The following is a 15,510-nucleotide window of genomic DNA, read 5'->3' as shown; positions in this document are numbered from 1 at the left end:
TGCGCTCTAAGACACATGCTGTTCACGCAGATCTTGCAGGGCTCCCTTTTGTAACCGCATATGTCTGTCTCACGTCGTATCCAGAGTAGTAAATGTGACATGAAAAGCCACTCTGACATGTCGATGTCTGAGGGCTCCTGTGGGAAAATCCTAATTTGTCAGAATGATTAGTATTCGCGATATGAGTGTTTTGATTCTTTCATAAGGAAAATTATGCCACGTACAGGTATATTGTATAGAAAGTGATTCGCAGAGTGATATCAGTGGCAGGAAAAAGGTCGTGTGAATAGCAGAACACTAAGTTGTGGGGAATTTTAATAGGCATGCCTTTAAGTCTCCGTTACTGCAATAGTTGGTCCGCAGTCAAAATTGACATCAACAAATCAAAATTTAAAAATTGCCGCATGTATGAATATTTATCTATGTATCGGAAGTTAATTATTAATCATCATCTCGCTTCGTTGGACACAGTATATTTTATTTACTTCTATTTCTCTCGAAATTCTCGTTAGATATAAACATTGTTCGATTAATATCGATTCAGCTCGATTCTTATCTAGCAAATGCTTTTCAGACAAGTCAAGAAACAAAATTTTCTCTCTCTGAATATATATGCACATACTTCCGATTTTGGAGTCCATTAATATTATGAAGCAGAAGTGTAAACATTTAGCGTAACCCTGGACATTATCAAGCATTGCGAGTCGATCTATAACATCAGATAGCCGTTGGTCACCAGGGAGGTACTTCCAGGAGCATCGATGGCCGTGCTCAGTGTACAAGAAGCCGGGGGTATAACCACACAAAAACAACTGCTCGATACCACAGAAATATGTAATGTCTGGTGAACACCCAGCGGAACTATCACTGAAACGCGTGAATTGCGGAAAACAGACACATGCATCATCAAACAAGCAAGAAAACAATACTACAATAGCAAACTAGTTCCCAACCCAACTAACAAAGGCATCGATAAAAATTTTGGAAATTTGTGGTTAGGTCTTATGGGACCAAAATGCTGAGGTCATCGGTCCCTAAGCATACACACTACTTACTCTAACTGATACGAACTCACGCTATGGACAACACACACACCCCTGCCCAACGTAGGACTCGAACCTCCGGCGGGGGAGCCGCACGGACCGTGACAAGGCACCCTAGTCCACGTGGCAAAGGCGTCGATATCAGCAGAACCCAGACCTCAAGAACAATTCAACCTAAGGACACATAATTGGTCTACCCTTCCAAAGGACAAAGAAGAACTTAGAGCGACACTTCCAGTGGGACACAAAACACAACTGAAGAAACACCTAAACAAAAACCACGGCACTTTTCAGCAAATAATGAAAGTCCTCTCAAACATGAGACCCCTAGTGTCAATCATTGAAAACATCACAGGAGTGGCCAAAACATTCAAGGAACCTTGAAATGCAGTTTCTAAAATTGACTCTAATCGAAGGTTTAAATCGTACAAATAGCTCTGAGCACTATGGGACTTAACTTCGGAGGTCATCAGTCCCCTAGAACTTAGAACTACTTAAACCTAACTAACCTAAGGACATCATACACGTCCACGCCCGACGCAGGATTCGAACCTACGACCGTAGCGGTCTCGCGGTTCCAGACTGCAGCGCCTAGAACCGCTCGGCCACCCCGGTCGGCCTCTAATCGAAGGGGTAACGGAACTGTTCGGACATAAAAATGGATAACAGTCTAAAAAGAAAGGAAACATAAGATTTTTTATGTTCACTGCCAATGGAGTTTTACATAAAAAGACGGAAATCATCGAATTACTTAACACTGATTCACTTCCCAAGAAACTCGATCTTTCACGTTGAGAAACGTGACGAGTTAAAGGAAAGGCTGGCTGAACAGAGGTGGAGGAGGCATTGCAGTATCCCTAAAATGAAATACCGCGCACAATAGAAAAACTTTCTCTAAGTTTATAGATATTCAACCCGTAATTATTTCAATTGGAACATCCAAAGGAAAAATTTGTCTCGTAGAAGATCACCACCACCTAACAAATTACCTCAATGAAGCAGACCTGTAGCAAATGTTAGACAGCTAAGCCACGGTCTTGCTATACTGGGACCTTAACGAAAAAAAAAAAAAAAACACAACATGAAATTCACGACGAAATAAGGATTCAAATTTGGCGACCTTAGAGACCTACTCCAGGCTATAGCCACTAGACCGGAAGACGCTACCAGCAAACCAGTCCTCGAAAACCACACACCAAATTTCCTCGAAATAACTGTGATGAAGAATCTGGACCTGCATCTCAACTTGAGGAGTGTCAATAACCACAATCCAATGTTTGAGGGGGTCTCAAATGCCAATAAACTATGAAACTGGACACGGAAACGGTCGCAGACTGAGACTTATTGGGACATTGACGAACGAAAACATCACACCCGCAACTGACACCAGCACGTCCGAGAAAACAGAAGATGCTATGGGAAACGTCACAAGCAAGGTAGTAAAAGTTCACAGAATAGCTTCGATGCAAATCATATTCCAAGAATATAGTTCTTCAACCATGCTACCCCTGCTACAAGGCTTGAGATACGCCTCAAAGAAGAAGAGATTACAGCCTTTCAGATATTCCTAAGAAATACGGGAAATGAAACGATTGTCAATAGAATTAATAAGAAGAGCTACGGAATGAATAACAGGGTCGTGGCCCGCAGATAACAACAAAGACTGGAAGTTCATCAGAAGCATCACAAGTCAAAACCTCGCTAACTAGTCGTAACTCATAACGACGAACTTGTATTCGGTGAAACGAAGAAAGCGAAATTCGTCGCTAATAACTACGAAGAATAAAAAAACACTGCATCATGAATACGAACCAGAGGACGACAACGAATATGACCAACAAGTCAAGACAGCTGCCAGCCGTGTAAAGTACACAAGATACTGCCATCAGCTGAAACAGACAACACCGAGACAGATGAAGATAAATAAAAAATGTGGGCCCCAACTCTCATTATTTCGCCTTGTCCAGAAGCAAACAGCACATAGAATATTTACGGAGAAAGCTACTTTTTACTAACAAGAACTTTCAACAGCTGCTTGCTCAGGTTTTACTTCCTGGAGAAAAGGAACACGTCAGATATAGTTCGGTTACCCAAACCCGTAAAATACACTATAAGACAGAAAAACGACGAATTATTAAAATGGGAGGGAAATCGCAAGATGTGATGTACATTTAAAGACAGAGATTCACAAATTGAGAGAGTCAGTAACGCTTTGGTCCACATCTGGCCCTTCCAAACAGTAATTCGGTTTGGCGCTGTCTGACTTAGCTGCTGAATGTCCCCCTGATGGGAATCATGGCAATTTCTGTTAAATTGACGCGTTAGATCGTCGAAATCCCGTGCTGGTTGGAGGGCTTTGTCCATAATGCTCCAAACATTCACAACGGTGAAGGTCTGGCGACCTAGCTGGCCAATGTAAGGTTTGGCAAGCACGAAGACTAACCGGTCAGCTATTATCTTGCTGATATATAAGTCCAAGTTGGCTTGTCATGAAGGGCAAAAAAAACGGGGTGTAGAAGATCGTCAACGTACCACTGTGCTGTAAGGGTGTCACGGACCACAACCAAATTCGTCCTGCAAGGAAAGGAAAGGCTGGCCCAGACCATCCGTCACTCCTGGTGTTCGGGCTGTATGGCGAGCGATAGTCGGGTTTGCATCCAATCACTGTCTGGGGCGTCAATAGGTAAGTCTTGCTGGCCATCTATTCTCAGTTCGAAGCGGGACTCATCAATGGAGACAATTCTACTCCAGTCGATGGTCTTACAAGCCGAAGACGTGTTTGTTGGCGTCCCGGACAGCAGTGCAATATTAGTGTGACTGTTGTCTACTATACGAACCGACAACCAAGAGTGATGGTCTTGGAGTGCCATTTCTTTTCATAGCAGTAGTCCTTTGCTTGTTATCCACGGCACCCAGTTTGTTGCAGGTTATGGCAAGCCATCTTGAGCTTACATTTCAATAAGATAATGACCATCCACACACGGCGAAAGTTTCCATTGCTTGTCTTTGCGTTTCCGAAACCTTCAAGCTTGCTTCATCCCTCCCCAATTGAGAACGTTTTAAGAACCATGGGCAGGCCCCTCCAACTAGCTCGGTATTTTGACGCTCCGATGCGCCGATTGGACAGAATGTGACACGATATCCATTAGGGGGAAATACAACACCTCTATAAATCATTGATAAGCCGAATAACTACATGCATGTGGGACAGGGGTGAATGACACAGTTATTGACTTGAACTTCTTGGCAGATTAAAACTGTTTGACCGAGCGAGACTCGAACTCGGGACCTTTGCCTTTCGCGGGCAAGTGCTCTACCAAATGAGCTACCGAAGCACGACTCACGCCCGGTACTCACAGCTTTACTTCTGCCAGTACCTCGTCTCCTACCTTCCAAATTGCAAGGTTCGCAGGAGAGCTTCTGTAAAGTTTGGAAGGTAGGAGACGAGGTACTGGCAGAAGTAAAGCTGTGAGTACCGGGCGTGAGTCGTGCTTCGGTAGCTCAGTTGGTAGAGCACTTGCCCGCGAAAGGCAAAGGTCCCGAGTTCGAGTCTCGGTCGGGCACACAGTTTTAATCTGCCAGGAAGTTTCATATCAGCGCACACTCCGCTGCAGAGTGAAAATCTCATTCTGGAAACATCCCTCAGGCTGTGGCTAAGCCATGTCTCCGCAATATCCTTTCTTTCAGGAGTGCTAGTTCTGCAAGGTTCGCAGGAGAGCTTCTGTAAAGTTTGGAAGGTAGGAGACGAGGTACTGGCAGAAGTAAAGCTGTGAGTAACGGGCGTGAGTCGTGAGTCGTGCTTTGGTAGCTCAGATGGTAGAGCACTTGTCCGCGAAAGGCAAAGGTCCCGAGTTCGAGTCTTGGTCGGGCACACAGTTTTAATCTGCCAGGAAGTTTCATATCAGCGCACACTCCGCTGCAGAGTGATAATCTCATTCTGGAAACATCCCCCAGGCTGTGGCTAAGCCATGTCTCCGCAATATCCTTTCTTTCAGGAGTGCTAGTTCTGCAAGGTTCGCAGGAGAGCTTCTGTAAAGTTTGGAAGGTAGGAGACGAGGTACTGGCAGAAGTAAAGCTGTGAGTACCGGGCGTGAGTCGTGCTTCAGTAGCTCAGATGGTAGAGCACTTGCCCGCGAAAGGCAAAGGTCCCGAGTTCGAGTCTCGGTCGGGCACACAGTTTTAATCTGCCAGGAAGTTTCATATCAGCGCACACTCCGCTGCAGAGTGAAAATCTCATTCTGGAGTTATTGACTTGTTCAATTTGTGAAACTCTTTTTCTTGAATAAATTATCCAATTTTTCTGAAGTTGTAATTATTTGTTTGTCTGTACATGTACATAAAGTCTACTGATTTCCGCCGCAGTGGGATAATTGTTTCTTCTCTACAACGTGAACAAATCATACTTGTATGCAGATACCTTCATGGACTTAGAAAAAGCGCGTGGAGAGACAAGCTTATCACCGACGTATATTCCGGATTGCTACATCCAGATTATCGACGACTACACTGCGCAACAATATTAGAGGGTCACTATTTCTAAACTCTGTAATTCTCTGTTACTGTGACGTAGCCGTTAGAAATTTAAGTCAAAAATGCCTACAACCTTCTTCTGTAACAGTGCGAAAGCGCTGCGCCTTGCAGTCACTCTCGGGCTCATCGAAGCTTCAAATACCAAAGTGTCGACACGTACGAAAGAAAGGCCATAACTCACAAATTTACGTGAGGTGTAAAGAAGGTTAATCGCGTTACACTGGTACCAAATTTCCCCAAAATCCTACCTAACTCCACCGTGGATGGGTCACACGATGGAATGGTCGTCACACCCCATCTTACATGCATTTCACGTGTTCTTTTGACACACCAGCCATGGAGGTCTCAACTGTGACTCCTAGCGTTGCAATCGCGCTGCTTTCTTATGGGTGGCCTGGAAAGACATTTCAGATACACTGCGGATCATGATCGACACGAGAAGGCATCTGGAGGTGGTACATAGGGCGTAGATGAAGCACCCCTCCTCCTGGGGTGGTGACTCCTACACAATTCGTGTTGACATCTAAAATTCTCAGTGCAATGAGCAACAGGACGCCATTCTTGGCCATTTTTGAAACTGCTGACAACCCCCACGACGATTCACCTCTCTTATAAGGAGATCGTGTCCCTGCAATCCCACTGAACGTGACTCCTAGGCGCCGGTGCGACAGGCATCCCTTTCGACACCCCTAACGGCTCACGTAAACGATCAAACAGTTTTTCAAATTTTTCTGTGTTTGCCAAATAGTTGATCTTGTAAAGTGTTGTGTGACGTGTTTGTCAAACATACCGCATGTCTTACGTCTTTTCCAGTAATTATGATTGATGAAGAATTTAACAAGATTGTGGATGTCGTCTGTGTCGCTATTTCGCCGCATGTGTTTAACAAAAATTAATTTTATTACAGTTTATCTTACTGTTCTCTTAGCTACGGAAAATACTTACACGATGAAGGACAAAAATGTAATGGCACGGACAATGGCCAGAATGGTAGCGGTGTCGAATCTTTCCCAGCCATACATGACGCAGAAAGAGGTTAAGAATAAAATCAGTATTTTACACCTAACATACAAACTGGAGGGGAATGGAATAAAAAAAATCGAAATTGTCCTGCTCTTAAAAGGACGATATGGGCCATACGTTCCCAGATTGTGATATTTTAATGAATTCTCATTAAAAGACCAACAAGCAGAGAATAAATTTTCGTATACTGGTCTTCTTTTTCAACGTCAGGGCGGAGTAACTCTGCATGATGTCATGTGGTACAAAGTGTAACAGGTTTTCATGTGTATAATTCTCTCTCATTGTAAGCCTTTCCGTGGACCAGCGTATTCTCTTCTTCTTACTATTTAAGCACAGTAATAGAGTCAGTGCCAGAAAAGCTGTGTCTTAATTTGTTACAATTCTCACTACAGTCAAAATACTGACGAACATGAACAGCGCCTTCCTCAAACGAACAAACTTTGTTTGTAAGTGTACGTGCTTGTCTGACAAATAGGCAGCTAGATAGGGGCGAATTTGTCATAAACGTTTGCTCATATACGGGGGACCCTCAGGTTTAGTAAGTGACCAGCAGTCGCTAGCTCAGCGACGTAGCGCCACTCAGCTGAGTGTCGAAATAGTTGCCTGTCATGCCGGCGCCTAAGAATCAATGTCTCTGTATTGCGGAATTTTTAAAGTGCCCAACAAGGAGCGCAGCTGGCACCGATTGTGTTGACTAACTGTGGGTCGTTAGTGGAACACGTCATCATTTTATTCACACATGTGTCAATTTCTATTCTACCAATTTTTGATCACATTCAAACTTAGTTGAATGGTTTTTAACGGTCGCTAGTGGTTCCATCCCGTACATCATTGCTAAACTGCGTTCACGTTACACCTCAGAGTGGTGCGATCACGTTCAGTGGGATTTTAGGGTCACAATGTCCTTAGGGAAGGGTTGTATCATGCTAGGAGTTTGAACAGTATCAAAAGTTGTCAATAACGTCGTTGTCGTGCTGTTGGTCATCGCCCCGCGAACTGTCGTTTCCGACAGCGTAGTGTGTGGGCATCAACGCCCCAAGGGGAGGGGTGGTTCAGCTAACGCCCTTTGACATCACCTGCGGTGTTTTCGTGTCTATTCAAAGCAGCAGTGTCAAATGTTTTCCTCACCCACCCATCAGAAAAGCGCTTGATCTCAATGCCCGGCGTCGCGGTTTTGGCCTCTATCGCAGGAGCATCAAGAGAAGGGATAAAATGTAGGCTACAGAGCGTCTGATGACCTTCCTGTTGAGTGACACGTCGACTGTGGCATTGGTCAGAACTGTTGGGAAATTTGGTGCCATTGTGACGTACTTAAAATATCCTACATCTCCCATTAACTTGTGAACTCTGCCATTTCTTCCGCATGTGTCAACATCTTGCGATTTGAAGCGTTAACGATCCCCAGAGTGACGTCACAGTGCGTCATCTTTTTGCATCATTACACAGTAGTTTTGTAGGCACGTTTGAGCCAAATTTCAGACATCTGTGTCGCAGTGGTAGAAAGTTATGAGGTTTCGAAAAAGTGACCCTTTAATAGGGTTGCGCAGTTTACCTAGCGAACAGAAAATTCTATATCCAAATAGACGGTAAGCGATCAGAGACTAAAATACTTCAAGAAAGAACCCGCCACCCCCCCCCCCCCCCAAGTATCTGTCATTTCTGTGACACACTTCACCGCGTATGTGACATGCCAGTCGTTGAACATTCACTAGTAATACAGTTTGCTAACGACACGGACATTGTCTGGGTGAGTACACTACAGTGAGAAGACCAAACCAGCAAATCGAGCTAAAGGAAGAATGAGTCTGCAGAAATAAAATCAGTGTTAGTCCAGAAAAAACAAAGGCAACAATGTTCACGAGAAGACGTCCAATCCTGACAATAAATCAAAGAAACAAAACCAGGACATCGAATGGCTGGACAAAACTAGACACCTTGGGGAAAAAATACCATGTTATGCCCAGAAAGTATTTCAATCAAAACTGAGTCAAAAATCCCTCAAAGAGTGCAAAATCGATGTTTACCACTAGCCCTACAAGCGCCTAGATGGTTCAAATGGCTCTGAGCACTATGGTACTTAACATCTGAAGTCATCAGTCCCCTAGAACTTAGAATTACTTAAACCTAACTAACTTAAGGACATCACACACATCCATGCCCGAGGCAGGACTCGAACCTGCGACCGTAGCGGTCACGCGATTCCAGTCTGAATCGCCTAGAACCTCTCGGCCACACCGGCCGGCAAGCGTGTAAATGTATAATGACACAAATCCACCAGCAGCTCGACAAGAATACAGTAGAAGATCAAACCAAAGATCATGCGGATAAAGTGTTTAACAAAATTAATACTCTTAGGTCTTCTTCGTGACCACTACGAGAGGTTGTTGTGGAGCAATCACATGACACATTAGAGACCAACTTTCTACAACAGAAGTTTGATATTCTCTGTAATAAAAGTTATTGGGGTATGAAGGCTCTAACTGAAACGTGCCCGGTGTCCCCAAAAAGAATAAATAACGAGAAATCTAACCAACCCTGCCAAACACAGGAAGTCTAGGCCCCAAAGAAGTTACCACTTTAGCAGCGCACACACACACACACACACACACACACACACACACACACACACACGCGCGCGCGCGCACCCTAATCACTTCGAACACGTGCTGTAAATGGACGTTCATGCCACCCTTTTGGCCTTCGTTGACCTTCAAAGAACTTTCTGTTACACATCATTCGATTCGTCTCGATAGCCGCTATCAGAAAATAAGTACCAAACTATAGCATCACATTTAAAGAAACAAAGTTGACCTTCATATCTCTGATGCGACTCCACCTAGCAACAACCAACCAAAGTCATATTATAGCCCCCGTTGTCCCATGCAACTTTTGTCGCACAAACTTTCCAACCCCTATCATACGTTCGGAGTTGCTCTAGGTGTCAATAGTTAGTGACTCACCCGATAGTGTATGTGTGTATATAATCTCATCAGTTTTCTATATTTCACACGTTTACGAAAGAAGATATCAACTGTGGATGTTCTAGAGTTATTATTTAACTTGTTGCCTAGTAATATACGGAGTGAAGCCAATGGCTACCAGTGGGTAGTTCTGTGGCCCCGTATTGTCGTCTCTTTGAGACGGACAAAAATCTAATACACAGTTCTCATTTAAATGTAATGGCAACTAAAATATATTTTCCGTAATAATTCGCCAGATTTTACGATGATGGTTAAAGTGTGGCGTTAACATTTTAAGCCAAAGCTTTTTAAAAATGTCAGTGAATACTTAATACACATTTGTTACTTTCATAAATATTAATTTTTTATATTAAGCAGCTACTAATATCTACTTTTTGTTGTTCAAAATGGTTCAAATGGCTATGAGCACCATTGGACTTAACATCTGAGGTCATCAGTCCCCTAGAACTTAGAACTACTTAAACCTAACTAACCTAAGGACATCACACACATCCATGCCCGAGGCAGGATTCGAACCTGCGACCGTAGCAGTCGCGCGGTTACGGACTGAAGCGCCTAGAACCACTTGGCCATCACGGCCGGCTTTTTGTTGCTGGTAAATACGAAGAACCTTGAGAGTAAAACGGTGAGTTTATGCTTCATTTGTAATGGCATCAGTACAGACTAGGCGCTAAATTTTCGCCTTCTTTGCTTTCGATTCTCGCTCGCTGGTTTAATAGTGCATCATTGTTCACATTGTTATTATTACTATTATTAATATGTACACTAGTTGGTTTACTGGACTGTTTCACTCACGCATTACTGAAAGAAGTTTAAACTTCTCTGTTTCTGGTAGTCTGTCATTCTTTGTAGAATCTTCGTATCCCTCCATTTCGACCTTCTAACTGAGGTCTTCTTCTGGGACCTGACTGGTCGCTATCGCGTACTGTCAAACTTAAGGATAGTATTTCCCGCGTTTATTGCCTAAATGTTAATTTACAGTTGAATTAAGTTGCGGTTAAGGGGGCCGGCCGGAGTGGTCGAGCGGTTCTAGGCGCTACAGTCTGGAACCCGCAGGTTCGAATCCTGCGTCGGGCATGGATGTGTGTGATGTCCTTAGGTTTGTTAGGTTTAAGTAGTTCTAAGTTCTAGGGGACTGATGACCTTAGAAGTTAAGTCCCATAGCGCTCAGAGCCACTTTCGTTATTGGAGAGAAGGGTTCACTGGTGTAACATCGGTTGGAGTGCGAAGCCCGAGTAGCAACTTGTTTGTGTTTGTGATTACGTTCCTACACTATGCTGTGGCGTTCTTGTAGCACTGAGGGCAGGTACCCTAAGGTCACGATCACGATTAAATGCTTTCGGGCGTTTAGCAAACCGGACTGCCTGTCCGACTGTTTGTTTGCATTGATACGGTGTTTATGCTAAAATGCTACAATTACCAAATCTATATTCACCCCATGATAGCTGTTAGCGTTAGCCCGAATAAATTATTTACACACGTATAAAAGAGACCTTTCTACTAGGCGGTGCAGCGAAGTGCTAAATGAAGCCTTTTTTTGCAGTAACATAGCTACCATAGGAGCTTGAAGACACAACAAAGAGGTAAAAGAAGTCGCGAAGGAATTATTACTGAAGACGATATTACTTTGAAACATTGGTATGTTTCTCAATTAGTAAATGTAGAAAAATGTCACAAATATCCAGAGAAGCAGTATATCCTAAAACCATGTTAACTGTCGAGTGGGTCCTCGGGGTGTAGCGCTTGTGTATGTGTCTGCTGGTGAGCAGTTTGTCCTTCTTTCTGAGGAGTCGGTTCTGGGAACTGCGCGCGCTCCCCTCGCAGCTTTGCTAAACACTGGCCAGCTGCTGGAAACACGACCGCAGGGGCCACAGCTTGCGCGCCCGACGTTCACCACATGTTGCCACACCCTGAGCGTCTCTCTGTAGATCCATCCCAATTCAGTTCCGTTGCCTCACGAGATATAACTACAAGAACTTGAACATTATATTGAATAGAATCCGTACATTTGACACAAACTTTCATTTAACGATTATGTGACTGTCTCTTATCGTCTTAGTTACTTGATGTCCGATTTTTCGAGGCATTAGTGTCATTTAGACACTCTTCTATTGCCGAACGTTCCTCCTAATCGTAGCGAGATTGCAGTTCTTTTTTGCCAGTTCATACTTTTCCTATGGAATAACGCGAGATAAAAACAATGAGTGAGGGCTTAGACAACAAGCGAATTGCGAAAGTCCACACATGTGGCAGCAACCGATTGGTGCATCGAAATGGCTGTTACCAGCAATTTGGGTGAGAGGCAGTTCTCTTTGTCATTAACAATTGTAAATTCCAGTTTAGTCTTACAAGTAATTGACACGCCAGTTTCATTTTTTACGACTTGTGTAAGTACACTGTCGGGAAAAATTCCCAACACCAAAAAATAATTAATTTAAAGAAATGAAATATCAGAAGTATGTTTGTCTAGGTAACATATGTAAGTGATTAATACTTCAAGGACAGGGGTTTGGTTGATAAGTACAGGGAAGGTTAGTGCTGTTTGTGGATGACGCTGGAGTTCTCGTTCGATGATGTCCTACACGTGGTCGATTGGAGACAGATCTGGTGAAGGAGTGACCCAAGGCAAAATGTCGAAAATCTGTAGCGCATGTTAGGTTACAACAGTGGTATGTGGACGAGCGTTGTCATGTTGGAAAGCACCTCCTGTAATACTGTTCGTGAATAACAGTACGTCAAGTCGAACCATCTGATTGGCATACAAATTTGTAATCGTGGTACTTGGGATAACCACGATTGTGCTTCTGCTGTCATAATAACCCGCACCCGAAACCGTAACTCCAGGTGTAATCCCAATATGTTCTGCACGCAGACACGTTGGTTGCGGGCCCTCAACTGTCCTCCGTCAGACCAACACACGGACTTCACTGACACCGAGGCAGGGCCAGCTTTCATCAGTAAACGCAACAGACCTCCGCCCTGTCCTCCTGTGAGCTCTCGCTTGATACCACTGAAGTCGTAAATGGTGGTTATTTGGGGACAGGTGCCTGAACGTTGCAGAGCATCTCCTTAGGAGTTGCCCTTGAATAAATCAATGCTTACTAGTTTGTTGTGTCACTGTAGTGCCAAATGCTGCTCAGATTGCTGCCGCGTAAGTGCTACGGTGCGCTAGGATCATACGCCGAACACGATGATCTTCCCTCACGGTAATGCCACGTTGCCGTCTGGCGCTTGGTCCCCTTGCGACGGTTCCTTATGGTGACCACCACTGCCGGTAATCATGTACACTAGCTCCATTCCTGCCAAATCTTCGTGCAATATAGCAGAAGGAACATCCAGCTTCTCGTATCCCCATTACACGACCTCCTTGAAACTCAGTGAGGTGTTGGTAAGGGCGTCTTAGTCACCTTGAAGGCGTTATTGACTAACATCAACTCACCACGTCCATTCTCAAATGTAACTAACGCTCACGACCATTACAGCGGCCGGCCGGTTTGGCCGAGTGGTCTAGGCGCTTCAGACTGGAATCGCGCGACCGCTACGGTCGCAGGTTCGAATCCTGACTCGGGCATGGATGTGTGTGATGTCCTTAGGTTAGTTAGGTTTAAGTATTTCCAAGTTCTAGGGGACTGATGACCTCAGAAGTTAAGTCCCATAGTGCTCAGAGCCATTTGAACACTAAGACAAGAAGAATAACCAATACTCCAGCAGCATAGATGTTGCATGGTGGTTGTAGTCAGCGCGGGCCAAGACGGTGCTGTTGCTATTGGAATACTGTACTGTACTTCGTGTTTTACTGTCCCTGGTAATACATATCCCGAAAACGAATATCAAGCTAGATTAATTTAGGACTACTCTGTGGAAAGGACTGGCAAAATAATGCTTTAAATATCAGTTTGTAATAACGGGAAACAACCCGACCCCTTCCGTCGGCACTGGGCGTCGCGAAAAGAGGTGATGAGCAATACTTTTTTGAGTTCCGCGGGGTAACCGCGCGGTCTCAGGCGTCTTGTGACGGTCCACGCGGCTCCCCCCGTCGGAGGGTCGAGTCGTCCTTCGGGCATGTGTGTCTGTGTGTATGTCGTCCTGAGCGTAAGTTAGTTTAAGTTTGTTTCAATAAGCAGGACAGCAGAGAATACTTAAATCTGTTTATTGTTGGACTATTTTCGGGGCCACATAACCTCAATGGGAGGTATCAGCATTAAAGAAATCTATTATGTCGGAGCATAGTGAATTGAAACGTGGACAAATTGTTGGTTCACGCGTAATGGATGCTTCTGTAATGTAGGTAGCATCGCATCGCATTGAACGAAGATTAATACCGCATACAAGGAAAGCTGTGGTCAAAGAATGTACGGTTGCAAGAAGACGGGGCTCCAGCCGACCACGTGGCACTCCAGTGAGGGAAGACCATTGTGTTCGGTGTACGGTTCTGGCGCGTCGTACTGCATCTGCAGCAGCAATTTGAGCAACTATTGGCACCACAGTGACACAACGAACTGTTACAAATCGGTTATTTCACGGCCAGCTCCGAGCCAGACACCCTGTAGCGTGCATTCCGCTGATTCCAAACCACAGTCATTTGTGACTTCAGTGGTGTCAAGCGAGAACTCATTGAAGGGCAGGGTGGAGGTCTGTTGTGTTTTCTGACGAAAGCTGGTTCTGCCTCGGTGGCAGTGAGGTTAGGAGAAGGCCAATTGAGGGCCTCCCACCAACCTGTCTGCATACTAGACACACTAGACATACACCTGGAGTTCTCGTCAGGGATGCCATTTCGTATGACTGCAGGAGCACTCTCATAGCTATCCAACGCGCCGTGACTACAAATTTTTAAGTCTATCTTGTAATTCCGTCTGTTGTGCTGCTGTTCATGAACGACATTCCAGATGATGTCTTCCAACAGGATTACGCTCGCCTACATGGTCTGTTATAACCCAACATGCTCTACAGTGTGTCAACATTTCACCTTGGCCTGCTCGATCACTAGATCTGTCTGCAATCGAGCAGATGTGGGACATCATCGGACGATAACTCCAGCGTCATCCACAAACAGCATTGACCTTCCCTGTGTTGACCGACCGTGTGCAACAAGCCTGGAACTCCATTCCACAAACTGACATCCAGCACCCTTACAACAGAATGCATGTACGTTCGCATGCTTGCAGTCAACATTCTGGCGGTTACACAGGTTATTAGTGAACCAACATTTCACATTTGCAATGGATTTTCGAGCGCTTCCATTAACCTGTAATCTTGCAAAGTCATTCACTTAAATATGTTACCTGGTCAAATGAATTCTTGCAATTTCGTTTCTGTACATCAATTATTTATTGGTGTTGCGATTTTTTTTCCGTCAGTGTATATGGGAAAAAATACGTCACTTCAATGAGGAACCTTATACACTAAAGAGAAAACATCTTTCTAAATATATTGTCTTACATAATATAATATGCCACTGGTGACGGGTACTCGCTTCGGCGGTACATATACTAAAATGGGAACGATACAGAGAAGATTAGCATGGCCCCTGCGCAAGAATGACACGCAAGATCGTGAAGCGTTCCACATTTACCCCCACCCCCCCATGAACCATGGATGTACCGTAGGTGCAACCACAACGGAGGGGTATCTGTTGAGAGGCCAGACAGTCGTGTGGTTCCTGAAGAGGGGCAGGAGCCTTTTCAGTAGTTGCAGGGGCAACAGTCTGGATGATTGACTGATCTGGCCTTGTAACACTAACCAAAACAGCCTTGCTGTGCTGGTACTGCAAACGGCTGAAAGCAAGGGGAAACTACAGCCGTAATTTTTCCCGAGGGCATGCAGCTTTACTGTATGGTTAAATGATGATGGTGTCCTCTTGGGTAAAATATTCCGGAGGTAAAAATAGTCCCCCATTCGGATCTCCGGGCGGGGACTACTCAAGAGGACGTCGT

The 15,510-nt window shown here is 44.6% G+C and overlaps 1 non-coding gene across 1 annotated transcript; it reads left to right on the top strand.

The window, feature by feature from the left end:
• The first annotated feature begins 15,042 nt into the window (after nt 1-15,042).
• On the top strand, nt 15,043-15,149 carry LOC124723911. The gene has a single exon (XR_007006572.1). It is a non-coding gene; the product is annotated as a U6 spliceosomal RNA (small nuclear RNA).
• Nucleotides 15,150-15,510: the final 361 nt, after the last annotated feature.

Source organism: Schistocerca piceifrons, chromosome X (genome assembly GCF_021461385.2).
Source record: "Schistocerca piceifrons isolate TAMUIC-IGC-003096 chromosome X, iqSchPice1.1, whole genome shotgun sequence".
Lineage (NCBI taxonomy): Eukaryota > Metazoa > Arthropoda > Insecta > Orthoptera > Acrididae > Schistocerca > Schistocerca piceifrons.
This window is presented reverse-complemented; position numbering and strand designations above follow the sequence as displayed.